The sequence below is a fragment of the Chiloscyllium punctatum genome, chromosome 15 (assembly GCF_047496795.1).
Source record: "Chiloscyllium punctatum isolate Juve2018m chromosome 15, sChiPun1.3, whole genome shotgun sequence".
Lineage (NCBI taxonomy): Eukaryota > Metazoa > Chordata > Chondrichthyes > Orectolobiformes > Hemiscylliidae > Chiloscyllium > Chiloscyllium punctatum.
In genome coordinates, this window is record NC_092753.1 from 20,834,613 (window position 1) to 20,848,801 (window position 14,189).

General features: G+C 46.9%; 4 non-coding genes across 4 annotated transcripts; all 4 read left to right on the plus strand.

Annotated features, from left to right (window-relative positions):
- The first annotated feature begins 353 nt into the window (after positions 1 to 353).
- Positions 354 to 425, plus strand: trnag-ucc (transfer RNA glycine (anticodon UCC)). The gene has a single exon. It is a non-coding gene; the product is annotated as a tRNA-Gly (tRNA).
- Positions 426 to 4,039: 3,614 nt separating this feature from the next.
- trnag-ucc (transfer RNA glycine (anticodon UCC)) lies at positions 4,040 to 4,111 on the plus strand. Its single transcript has one exon. It is a non-coding gene; the product is annotated as a tRNA-Gly (tRNA).
- Positions 4,112 to 7,725: 3,614 nt separating this feature from the next.
- trnag-ucc (transfer RNA glycine (anticodon UCC)) lies at positions 7,726 to 7,797 on the plus strand. The gene has a single exon. It is a non-coding gene; the product is annotated as a tRNA-Gly (tRNA).
- A 3,616-nt stretch (positions 7,798 to 11,413) lies between these two features.
- Positions 11,414 to 11,485, plus strand: trnag-ucc (transfer RNA glycine (anticodon UCC)). The gene has a single exon. It is a non-coding gene; the product is annotated as a tRNA-Gly (tRNA).
- The last annotated feature ends 2,704 nt before the right edge of the window (positions 11,486 to 14,189 follow it).

Genomic DNA, 14,189 nt, shown 5'->3' on the forward strand with positions numbered 1-14,189 from the left:
AAGTCGGTGGTAAAGCTGTATGAAGAGAAATCAGAGTTCACGTTTCGGTCCGGTGAACCTTTCTGAGAACTTGACAAGTTTTAATTGTGTGATCGTTCCAGGGTTGCCCTGGGATTTTCGTGCTATTTCTGTTATTGATTGATTTCAGATGATGAGAAATCCGAAATGCTGCTTTGTGTGTATTAAAAAGTGAGGCGGGGCATCAGGAGACCGATCCACTCAGTAAAACTCGGTCTTTGATGACTTCTCAATTCTAATATTTCACTGCAAAATTTCCAACAAAACAACAACGAAATTTCTAGTCAAGAACTATTATGGCACATCAGCTGATTTCTAGAGCGCTTCAGCCTGTAGCGATGGTGGTATAGTGGTGAGCATAGCTGCCTTCCAAGCAGTCGACCCGGGTTCGATTCCCGGCCATCGCAAGCAGTGCATTTTAACACCACTCCACAACCAAAAGAGCCGATCGATTCAGTGGGAATGAAACACCTCCGTCTGCACATCACATTGAGTCTGCCAGACCTCTGGAGTGCAGACACAACTTTGAAGTTGAGGATGTCCCCAGGAGGATTAAGGAGTCAAGTCGAACACGGTTCAAAGAAACACGAGTCATGGCAGAATTCCTTGGTTTTCCATCTTATTTCGAAAGAAATGTTTCCGGATTTCACTCATTTCAACATTACTCTCATTTTGTTTTTTGTGAACTACAGCCTAATATCAAGTGAAATGTGGGTGGACAGTTCACAAATATCCAAACAACGTTATGTCTCATATCGAATCGGTAATGTTATTGTTTTAGGTGCAGGTCAGAAATAGGAGGAGTGGACACCAGCTGCTTTTATATTTCCAGTATGAGAAAATGATTCGATAAAACTCTGAGAGATGATAGAAGTGACCACACAGTGAGTGAAAGTTTAATCCAGGATAAAGTTAAAAATCACACAACACCAGATTACAGTCCAACAGCTTTACTTGGAAGCACTAGTTTTAGGAGTGCTCCGAAAGCTACTTGGACGATAACCTGGTATTGTGTGATTTTGAACTTTGTCCTCCCAGTCCACCACAGGCTCCTCCACGTCATCATCCGATATAGTCATCATGGATTTGTTAAGGGAAGGTAGTGTCTGATGAAGGTGACTGATTTTCTTTGAAGGATAAAGAATGGATGGAGTGTATCCGATGTAGATCAACCTGATGATAAGAAGGACCATAAGACGCAGTATTTATAGCAAAAGGATTACAGTTTAATGCAGCTGAAATGATATATTAAACACATTTAGGTTAAGCCTTTCATCTTTTATAATGGGTTTACTAGTTTCCGTTCTTTAATATAAGAACCTCAGAACCTTTTCAAAGTTACGTTGTCGAGATAACTTCAGGTTGTCTAACAAGAGATGCCATCTCAGCTCAGACAATGCATTAAAGGTGTGAGGTTAAAGTCTGTCTGTGTCCCAATCTTGAGTCAGACTGGTTCTAGCCTCCCAGTCGGAGAGCACTTCAGCGCTCTGTGCCTTTCGGTCTCGGACCCCTGGGTGACAATCCTCCAAGGCAGACTATGGGACAGCCAACAATGCAAAGTGGCCAAGCAGAGGCTGATAGTCAAGTTCGGTACCCATGGGGATGACTTTAACTGGGCACTTTGGTTCATGTCACACGACACGTGACAACACTGCACTGTATACTATTTCACGGACACTACACAAGTACACGCACACACACAAAAGCACACTCCTACCGACCCACACACACATGCATACCCTCTCTCAAACACAAGCTCTCTCATAAACTCACTCAAACACTTCCACATTCACAGCCACTCACGCACATTCTCACAAATTGATACCCCAGTACACTCACACACATGCACCTACACACACTCTCACACACCCGCATATCCCTACATGCATACACACACACAAAGACACACACACACACAGCCACACACACCCACACATGCACCCACACACACACACATGCAGCCACACACACACGCATGCACCCACACACGCAGACACACACACACACACATACACATATACACACACACACACACACAGTCCCCCCCGCCCCCCCCACACACACTGATTCCGGGTTCTCACGACTCTCAGCTGGAGACTATCATTGCCTGCAGACCCGACCTTCATCCCCCCACGACACCATGAAGGGTAACACTTGCTCATGCCCTTACACAGCCGTCTGTGCCCTCCCTTGACCCCGTCCTTTCCATCTTGCCCACCGCCCCTCCATGACGCTCTACCTCCTTCCTGCGCAGGTTTGCTCTGACAATGTCAATTTCACGTCCTTTGTCAATTTCACTTCCTATGTCAATTTCACCGCACTACGTTTTCTTTTTCCCCTCACGAACCGGGATCACCCTACGCTGTGCTTGCTGACCCCACCCCCTACGTTTGCCTTCCCGGATAGCGCTTTGTGTTTCGTTGGAACCGCAGGAGTAGCTGCGGACGTTCTGCTTAAACCTGAGCGGATAACACTGTTCTGCTCGGAGACAGGGAGGTCTGTAGATGCTGGAGCCCGAAACATCGATTTCCCTGCTGTGCGTTTCCAGCAACACACTCTCGACACTGTTCTGCCACGACCCTGTCTCGGTTGCACACAATCCCATTCATCATTAAGGCGCCACGGCATCCCAAGGACTTGGGACCCATGGGAACTAAATGATGACAGCGGCCTCAGCACTCTGCACCCCCTGACCTTGGAAAGCCCATCTTGGTTCAGGTTACCTATCTAGGGCAGGGAGGGTTTTGCGTGCACTGCCTTCCCACATCAGTGGAAGCGACCTTCACGAAACAGCTGCCCATGACTACCCCTTGCTGTGAAGTTAAACATCACACGACACCAGGTTATAGTCCAACAGATTTAATTGGAAGCTCTAGATTTCGGACAACCACCTGATGAAGGAGCAGCGCTCCGAAAGCTAGTGCTTCCAATTAAACCTGTTGGTCTATAACCTGGTGTTGTGTGATTTTTAACTTTCTATACCCCAGTCCAACACTGGCATCTCCAAATCATGCCCTCCTGTGAAAACCCCTTACTGCTGACTGACACCTCCCCCTCTTCTACAAAGTAAAAGAGAAACCTGCAAATCTATCAACGGGATCGAACTTCAAATTAATACATATTCCTCGAGAGGGTTCTGCTTCCCGAACTGTTACCCGGAATTCCCTCCTCTCCACAATTACTGCAGCGTGGCCTCAGTCTAATGGTTCCTCTGTTTTTGCCGTTTTTGTTTTCTAAGAAAACTCTTGAGAAGTTTTAGAAACTGAAAGAACTGCAGAATTACGTGGGGCATGGATAGGATAAATAGACAAAGTCTTTTCCCTGGGGTCGGGGAGTCCAGAACTAGAGGGCATAGGTTTAGTGTGAGAGGCGAAAGATATAAAAGCGACCAAAGGGTCAACGCTTTCATCCAGAGGGTGGTACGTGTGTGGAATGAGCTGCCAGAGGAAGTGGCGGAGGCTGGTACAATTGCAACATTTTCCAGGCATTTGGATGGGTATATGAATAGGAAGGGTTTGGAAGGATATGGGCCGGGTGCTGGCAGGTGGGACTAGATTGGGTTGGGATATCTGGTCGGCATGGGCAGGTTGGACCGAAGGGTCTGTTTCCGAGCTGCACATCTCTATCTCGATGACTATGTCTACGCTGTAAATCAGAAACCAAACCCGAAGTCGGTGGTAAAGCTGTATGAAGAGAAATCAGAGTTCACGTTTCGGTCCGGTGAACCTTTCTGAGAACTTGACAAGTTTTAATTGTGTGATCGTTCCAGGGTTGCCCTGGGATTTTCGTGCTATTTCTGTTATTGATTGATTTCAGATGATGAGAAATCCGAAATGCTGCTTTGTGTGTATTAAAAAGTGAGGCGGGGCATCAGGAGACCGATCCACTCAGTAAAACTCGGTCTTTGATGACTTCTCAATTCTAATATTTCACTGCAAAATTTCCAACAAAACAACAACGAAATTTCGAGTCAAGAACTATTATGGCACATCAGCTGATTTCTAGAGCGCTTCAGCCTGTAGCGGTGGTGGTATAGTGGTGAGCATAGCTGCCTTCCAAGCAGTTGACCCGGGTTCGATTCCCGGCCATCGCAAGCAGTGCATTTTAACACCACTCCACAACCAAAAGAGCCGATCGATTGAGTGGGAATGAAACACCTCCGTCTGCACATCACATTGAGTCTGCCAGACCTCTGGAGTGCAGACACAACTTTGAAGTTGAGGATGTCCCCAGGAGGATTAAGGAGTCAAGTCGAACACGGTTCAAAGAAACACGAGTCATGGCAGAATTCCTTGGTTTTCCATCTTATTTCGAAAGAAATGTTTCCGGATTTCACTCATTTCAACATTACTCTCATTTTGTTTTTTGTGAACTACAGCCTAATATCAAGTGAAATGTGGGTGGACAGTTCACAAATATCCAAACAACGTTATTTCTCATATCGAATCGGTAATGTTATTGTTTTAGGTGCAGGTCAGAAATAGGAGGAGTGGACACCAGCTGCTTTTATATTTCCAGTATGAGAAAATGATTCGATAAAACTCTGAGAGATGATAGAAGTGACCACACAGTGAGTGAAAGTTTAATCCAGGATAAAGTTAAAAATCACACAACACCAGATTACAGTCCAACAGCTTTACTTGGAAGCACTAGTTTTAGGAGTGCTCCGAAAGCTACTTGGACGATAACCTGGTATTGTGTGATTTTGAACTTTGTCCTCCCAGTCCACCACAGGCTCCTCCACGTCATCATCCGATATAGTCATCATGGATTTGTTAAGGGAAGGTAGTGTCTGATGAAGGTGACTGATTTTCTTTGAAGGATAAAGAATGGATGGAGTGTATCCGATGTAGATCAACCTGATGATAAGAAGGACCATAAGACGCAGTATTTATAGCAAAAGGATTACAGTTTAATGCAGCTGAAATGATATATTAAACACATTTAGGTTAAGCCTTTCATCTTTTATAATGGGTTTACTAGTTTCCGTTCTTTAATATAAGAACCTCAGAACCTTTTCAAAGTTACGTTGTCGAGATAACTTCAGGTTGTCTAACAAGAGATGCCATCTCAGCTCAGACAATGCATTAAAGGTGTGAGGTTAAAGTCTGTCTGTGTCCCAATCTTGAGTCAGACTGGTTCTAGCCTCCCAGTCGGAGAGCACTTCAGCGCTCTGTGCCTTTCGGTCTCGGACCCCTGGGTGACAATCCTCCAAGGCAGACTATGGGACAGCCAACAATGCAAAGTGGCCAAGCAGAGGCTGATAGTCAAGTTCGGTACCCATGGGGATGACTTTAACTGGGCACTTTGGTTCATGTCACACGACACGTGACAACACTGCACTGTATACTATTTCACGGACACTACACAAGTACACGCACACACACAAAAGCACACTCCTACCGACCCACACACACATGCATACCCTCTCTCAAACACAAGCTCTCTCATAAACTCACTCAAACACTTCCACATTCACAGCCACTCACGCACATTCTCACAAATTGATACCCCAGTACACTCACACACATGCACCTACACACACTCTCACACACCCGCATATCCCTACATGCATACACACACACAAAGACACACACACACACAGCCACACACACCCACACATGCACCCACACACACACACATGCAGCCACACACACACGCATGCACCCACACACGCAGACACACACACACACACATACACATATACACACACACACACACACAGTCCCCCCCGCCCCCCCCACACACACTGATTCCGGGTTCTCACGACTCTCAGCTGGAGACTATCATTGCCTGCAGACCCGACCTTCATCCCCCCACGACACCATGAAGGGTAACACTTGCTCATGCCCTTACACAGCCGTCTGTGCCCTCCCTTGACCCCGTCCTTTCCATCTTGCCCACCGCCCCTCCATGACGCTCTACCTCCTTCCTGCGCAGGTTTGCTCTGACAATGTCAATTTCACGTCCTTTGTCAATTTCACTTCCTATGTCAATTTCACCGCACTACGTTTTCTTTTTCCCCTCACGAACCGGGATCACCCTACGCTGTGCTTGCTGACCCCACCCCCTACGTTTGCCTTCCCGGATAGCGCTTTGTGTTTCGTTGGAACCGCAGGAGTAGCTGCGGACGTTCTGCTTAAACCTGAGCGGATAACACTGTTCTGCTCGGAGACAGGGAGGTCTGTAGATGCTGGAGCCCGAAACATCGATTTCCCTGCTGTGCGTTTCCAGCAACACACTCTCGACACTGTTCTGCCACGACCCTGTCTCGGTTGCACACAATCCCATTCATCATTAAGGCGCCACGGCATCCCAAGGACTTGGGACCCATGGGAACTAAATGATGACAGCGGCCTCAGCACTCTGCACCCCCTGACCTTGGAAAGCCCATCTTGGTTCAGGTTACCTATCTAGGGCAGGGAGGGTTTTGCGTGCACTGCCTTCCCACATCAGTGGAAGCGACCTTCACGAAACAGCTGCCCATGACTACCCCTTGCTGTGAAGTTAAACATCACACGACACCAGGTTATAGTCCAACAGATTTAATTGGAAGCTCTAGATTTCGGACAACCACCTGATGAAGGAGCAGCGCTCCGAAAGCTAGTGCTTCCAATTAAACCTGTTGGTCTATAACCTGGTGTTGTGTGATTTTTAACTTTCTATACCCCAGTCCAACACTGGCATCTCCAAATCATGCCCTCCTGTGAAAACCCCTTACTGCTGACTGACACCTCCCCCTCTTCTACAAAGTAAAAGAGAAACCTGCAAATCTATCAACGGGATCGAACTTCAAATTAATACATATTCCTCGAGAGGGTTCTGCTTCCCGAACTGTTACCCGGAATTCCCTCCTCTCCACAATTACTGCAGCGTGGCCTCAGTCTAATGGTTCCTCTGTTTTTGCCGTTTTTGTTTTCTAAGAAAACTCTTGAGAAGTTTTAGAAACTGAAAGAACTGCAGAATTACGTGGGGCATGGATAGGATAAATAGACAAAGTCTTTTCCCTGGGGTCGGGGAGTCCAGAACTAGAGGGCATAGGTTTAGTGTGAGAGGCGAAAGATATAAAAGCGACCAAAGGGTCAACGCTTTCATCCAGAGGGTGGTACGTGTGTGGAATGAGCTGCCAGAGGAAGTGGCGGAGGCTGGTACAATTGCAACATTTTCCAGGCATTTGGATGGGTATATGAATAGGAAGGGTTTGGAAGGATATGGGCCGGGTGCTGGCAGGTGGGACTAGATTGGGTTGGGATATCTGGTCGGCATGGGCAGGTTGGACCGAAGGGTCTGTTTCCGAGCTGCACATCTCTATCTCGATGACTATGTCTACGCTGTAAATCAGAAACCAAACCCGAAGTCGGTGGTAAAGCTGTATGAAGAGAAATCAGAGTTCACGTTTCGGTCCGGTGAACCTTTCTGAGAACTTGACAAGTTTTAATTGTGTGATCGTTCCAGGGTTGCCCTGGGATTTTCGTGCTATTTCTGTTATTGATTGATTTCAGATGATGAGAAATCCGAAATGCTGCTTTGTGTGTATTAAAAAGTGAGGCGGGGCATCAGGAGACCGATCCACTCAGTAAAACTCGGTCTTTGATGACTTCTCAATTCTAATATTTCACTGCAAAATTTCCAACAAAACAACAACGAAATTTCGAGTCAAGAACTATTATGGCACATCAGCTGATTTCTAGAGCGCTTCAGCCTGTAGCGGTGGTGGTATAGTGGTGAGCATAGCTGCCTTCCAAGCAGTTGACCCGGGTTCGATTCCCGGCCATCGCAAGCAGTGCATTTTAACACCACTCCACAACCAAAAGAGCCGATCGATTCAGTGGGAATGAAACACCTCCGTCTGCACATCACATTGAGTCTGCCAGACCTCTGGAGTGCAGACACAACTTTGAAGTTGAGGATGTCCCCAGGAGGATTAAGGAGTCAAGTCGAACACGGTTCAAAGAAACACGAGTCATGGCAGAATTCCTTGGTTTTCCATCTTATTTCGAAAGAAATGTTTCCGGATTTCACTCATTTCAACATTACTCTCATTTTGTTTTTTGTGAACTACAGCCTAATATCAAGTGAAATGTGGGTGGACAGTTCACAAATATCCAAACAACGTTATTTCTCATATCGAATCGGTAATGTTATTGTTTTAGGTGCAGGTCAGAAATAGGAGGAGTGGACACCAGCTGCTTTTATATTTCCAGTATGAGAAAATGATTCGATAAAACTCTGAGAGATGATAGAAGTGACCACACAGTGAGTGAAAGTTTAATCCAGGATAAAGTTAAAAATCACACAACACCAGATTACAGTCCAACAGCTTTACTTGGAAGCACTAGTTTTAGGAGTGCTCCGAAAGCTACTTGGACGATAACCTGGTATTGTGTGATTTTGAACTTTGTCCTCCCAGTCCACCACAGGCTCCTCCACGTCATCATCCGATATAGTCATCATGGATTTGTTAAGGGAAGGTAGTGTCTGATGAAGGTGACTGATTTTCTTTGAAGGATAAAGAATGGATGGAGTGTATCCGATGTAGATCGACCTGATGATAAGAAGGACCATAAGACGCAGTATTTATAGCAAAAGGATTACAGTTTAATGCAGCTGAAATGATATATTAAACACATTTAGGTTAAGCCTTTCATCTTTTATAATGGGTTTACTAGTTTCCGTTCTTTAATATAAGAACCTCAGAACCTTTTCAAAGTTACGTTGTCGAGATAACTTCAGGTTGTCTAACAAGAGATGCCATCTCAGCTCAGACAATGCATTAAAGGTGTGAGATTAAAGTCTGTCTGTGTCCCAATCTTGAGTCAGACTGGTTCTAGCCTCCCAGTCGGAGAGCACTTCAGCGCTCTGTGCCTTTCGGTCTCGGACCCCTGGGTGACAATCCTGCAAGGCAGACTATGGGACAGCCAACAATGCAAAGTGGCCAAGCAGAGGCTGATAGTCAAGTTCGGTACCCATGGGGATGACTTTAACTGGGCACTTTGGTTCATGTCACACGACACGTGACAACACTGCACTGTATACTATTTCACGGACACTACACAAGTATACGCACACACACAAAAGCACACTCCTACCGACCCACACACACATGCATACCCTCTCTCAAACACAAGCTCTCTCTCATAAACTCACTCAAACACTTCCACATTCACAGCCACTCACGCACATTCTCACAAATTGATACCCCAGTACACTCACACACATGCACCTACACACACTCTCACACACCCGCATATCCCTACATGCATACACACACACACAGACACACACACACACAGCCACACACACCCACACATGCACCCACACACACACACATGCAGCCACACACACACGCATGCACCCACACACGCAGACACACACACACACACACACACATATACACACACACACACACACAGTCCCCCCCGCCCCCCCCACACACACTGATTCCGGGTTCTCACGACTCTCAGCTGGAGACTATCATTGCCTGCAGACCCGACCTTCATCCCCCCACGACACCATGAAGGGTAACACTTGCTCATGCCCTTACACAGCCGTCTGTGCCCTCCCTTGACCCCGTCCTTTCCATCTTGCCCACCGCCCCTCCATGACGCTCTACCTCCTTCCTGCGCAGGTTTGCTCTGACAATGTCAATTTCACGTCCTTTGTCAATTTCACTTCCTATGTCAATTTCACCGCACTACGTTTTCTTTTTCCCCTCACGAACCGGGATCACCCTACGCTGTGCTTGCTGACCCCACCCCCTACGTTTGCCTTCCCGGATAGCGCTTTGTGTTTCGTTGGAACCGCAGGAGTAGCTGCGGACGTTCTGCTTAAACCTGAGCGGATAACACTGTTCTGCTCGGAGACAGGGAGGTCTGTAGATGCTGGAGCCCGAAACATCGATTTCCCTGCTGTGCGTTTCCAGCAACACACTCTCGACACTGTTCTGCCACGACCCTGTCTCGGTTGCACACAATCCCATTCATCATTAAGGCGCCACGGCATCCCAAGGACTTGGGACCCATGGGAACTAAATGATGACAGCGGCCTCAGCACTCTGCACCCCCTGACCTTGGAAAGCCCATCTTGGTTCAGGTTACCTATCTAGGGCAGGGAGGGTTTTGCGTGCACTGCCTTCCCACATCAGTGGAAGCGACCTTCACGAAACAGCTGCCCATGACTACCCCTTGCTGTGAAGTTAAACATCACACGACACCAGGTTATAGTCCAACAGATTTAATTGGAAGCTCTAGATTTCGGACAACCACCTGATGAAGGAGCAGCGCTCCGAAAGCTAGTGCTTCCAATTAAACCTGTTGGTCTATAACCTGGTGTTGTGTGATTTTTAACTTTCTATACCCCAGTCCAACACTGGCATCTCCAAATCATGCCCTCCTGTGAAAACCCCTTACTGCTGACTGACACCTCCCCCTCTTCTACAAAGTAAAAGAGAAACCTGCAAATCTATCAACGGGATCGAACTTCAAATTAATACATATTCCTCGAGAGGGTTCTGCTTCCCGAACTGTTACCCGGAATTCCCTCCTCTCCACAATTACTGCAGCGTGGCCTCAGTCTAATGGTTCCTCTGTTTTTGCCGTTTTTGTTTTCTAAGAAAACTCTTGAGAAGTTTTAGAAACTGAAAGAACTGCAGAATTACGTGGGGCATGGATAGGATAAATAGACAAAGTCTTTTCCCTGGGGTCGGGGAGTCCAGAACTAGAGGGCATAGGTTTAGTGTGAGAGGCGAAAGATATAAAAGCGACCAAAGGGTCAACGCTTTCATCCAGAGGGTGGTACGTGTGTGGAATGAGCTGCCAGAGGAAGTGGCGGAGGCTGGTACAATTGCAACATTTTCCAGGCATTTGGATGGGTATATGAATAGGAAGGGTTTGGAAGGATATGGGCCGGGTGCTGGCAGGTGGGACTAGATTGGGTTGGGATATCTGGTCGGCATGGGCAGGTTGGACCGAAGGGTCTGTTTCCGAGCTGCACATCTCTATCTCGATGACTATGTCTACGCTGTAAATCAGAAACCAAACCCGAAGTCGGTGGTAAAGCTGTATGAAGAGAAATCAGAGTTCACGTTTCGGTCCGGTGAACCTTTCTGAGAACTTGACAAGTTTTAATTGTGTGATCGTTCCAGGGTTGCCCTGGGATTTTCGTGCTATTTCTGTTATTGATTGATTTCAGATGATGAGAAATCCGAAATGCTGCTTTGTGTGTATTAAAAAGTGAGGCGGGGCATCAGGAGACCGATCCACTCAGTAAAACTCGGTCTTTGATGACTTCTCAATTCTAATATTTCACTGCAAAATTTCCAACAAAACAACAACGAAATTTCGAGTCAAGAACTATTATGGCACATCAGCTGATTTCTAGAGCGCTTCAGCCTGTAGCGATGGTGGTATAGTGGTGAGCATAGCTGCCTTCCAAGCAGTTGACCCGGGTTCGATTCCCGGCCATCGCAAGCAGTGCATTTTAACACCACTCCACAACCAAAAGAGCCGATCGATTGAGTGGGAATGAAACACCTCCGTCTGCACATCACATTGAGTCTGCCAGACCTCTGGAGTGCAGACACAACTTTGAAGTTGAGGATGTCCCCAGGAGGATTAAGGAGTCAAGTCGAATACGGTTCAAAGAAACATCAGTCATGGCAGAATTCCTTGGTTTTCCATCTTATTTCGAAAGAAATGTTTCCGGATTTCACTCATTTCAACATTACTCTCATTTTGTTTTTTGTGAACTACAGCCTAATATCAAGTGAAATGTGGGTGGGCAGTTCACAAATATCCAAACAACGTTATTTCTCATATCGAATCGGTCATGTTATTGTTTTAGGTGCAGGTCAGAAATAGGAGGAGTGGACACCAGCTGCTTTTATATTTCCAGTATGAGAAAATGATTCGATAAAACTCTGAGAGATGATAGAAGTGACCACACAGTGAGTGAAAGTTTAATCCAGGATAAAGTTAAAAATCACACAACACCAGATTACAGTCCAACAGCTTTACTTGGAAGCACTAGTTTTAGGAGTGCTCCGAAAGCTACTTGGACGATAACCTGGTATTGTGTGATTTTGAACTTTGTCCTCCCCAGTCCACCACAGGCTCCTCCACGTCATCATCCGATATAGTCATCATGGATTTGTTAAGGGAAGGTAGTGTCTGATGAAGGTGACTGATTTTCTTTGAAGGATAAAGAATGGATGGAGTGTATCCGATGTAGATCAACCTGATGATAAGAAGGACCATAAGACGCAGTATTTATAGCAAAAGGATTACAGTTTAATGCAGCTGAAATGATATATTAAACACATTTAGGTTAAGCCTTTCATCTTTTATAATGGGTTTACTAGTTTCCGTTCTTTAATATAAGAACCTCAGAACCTTTTCAAAGTTACGTTGTCGAGATAACTTCAGGTTGTCTAACAAGAGATGCCATCTCAGCTCAGACAATGCATTAAAGGTGTGAGGTTAAAGTCTGTCTGTGTCCCAATCTTGAGTCAGACTGGTTCTAGCCTCCCAGTCGGAGAGCACTTCAGCGCTCTGTGCCTTTCGGTCTCGGACCCCTGGGTGACAATCCTGCAAGGCAGACTATGGGACAGCCAACAATGCAAAGTGGCCAAGCAGAGGCTGATAGTCAAGTTCGGTACCCATGGGGATGACTTTAACTGGGCACTTTGGTTCATGTCACACGACACGTGACAACACTGCACTGTATACTATTTCACGGACACTACACAAGTACACGCACACACACAAAAGCACACTCCTACCGACCCACACACACATGCATACCCTCTCTCAAACACAAGCTCTCTCTCATAAACTCACTCAAACACTTCCACATTCACAGCCACTCACGCACATTCTCACAAATTGATACCCCAGTACACTCACACACATGCACCTACACACACTCTCACACACCCGCATATCCCTACATGCATACACACACACACAGACACACACACACACAGCCACACACACCCACACATGCACCCACACACACACACATGCAGCCACACACACACGCATGCACCCACACACGCAGACACACACACACACACACACACATATACACACACACACACACACAGTCCCCCCCGCCCCCCCCACACACACTGATTCCGGGTTCTCACGACTCTCAGCTGGAGACTATCATTGCCTGCAGACCCGACCTTCATCCCCCCACGACACCATGAAGGGTAACACTTGCTCATGCCCTTACACAGCCGTCTGTGCCCTCCCTTGACCCCGTCCTTTCCATCTTGCCCACCGCCCCTCCATGACGCTCTACCTCCTTCCTGCGCAGGTTTGCTCTGACAATGTCAATTTCACGTCCTTTGTCAATTTCACTTCCTATGTCAATTTCACCGCACTACGTTTTCTTTTTCCCCTCACGAACCGGGATCACCCTACGCTGTGCTTGCTGACCCCACCCCCTACGTTTGCCTTCCCGGATAGCGCTTTGTGTTTCGTTGGAACCGCAGGAGTAGCTGCGGACGTTCTGCTTAAACCTGAGCGGATAACACTGTTCTGCTCGGAGACAGGGAGGTCTGTAGATGCTGGAGCCCGAAACATCGATTTCCCTGCTGTGCGTTTCCAGCAACACACTCTCGACACTGTTCTGCCACGACCCTGTCTCGGTTGCACACAATCCCATTCATCATTAAGGCGCCACGGCATCCCAAGGACTTGGGACCCATGGGAACTAAATGATGACAGCGGCCTCAGCACTCTGCACCCCCTGACCTTGGAAAGCCCATCTTGGTTCAGGTTACCTATCTAGGGCAGGGAGGGTTTTGCGTGCACTGCCTTCCCACATCAGTGGAAGCGACCTTCACGAAACAGCTGCCCATGACTACCCCTTGCTGTGAAGTTAAACATCACACGACACCAGGTTATAGTCCAACAGATTTAATTGGAAGCTCTAGATTTCGGACAACCACCTGATGAAGGAGCAGCGCTCCGAAAGCTAGTGCTTCCAATTAAACCTGTTGGTCTATAACCTGGTGTTGTGTGATTTTTAACTTTCTATACCCCAGTCCAACACTGGCATCTCCAAATCATGCCCTCCTGTGAAAACCCCTTACTGCTGACTGACACCTCCCCCTCTTCTACAAAGTAAAAGAGAAACCTGCAAATCTATCAACGGGATCGAACTTC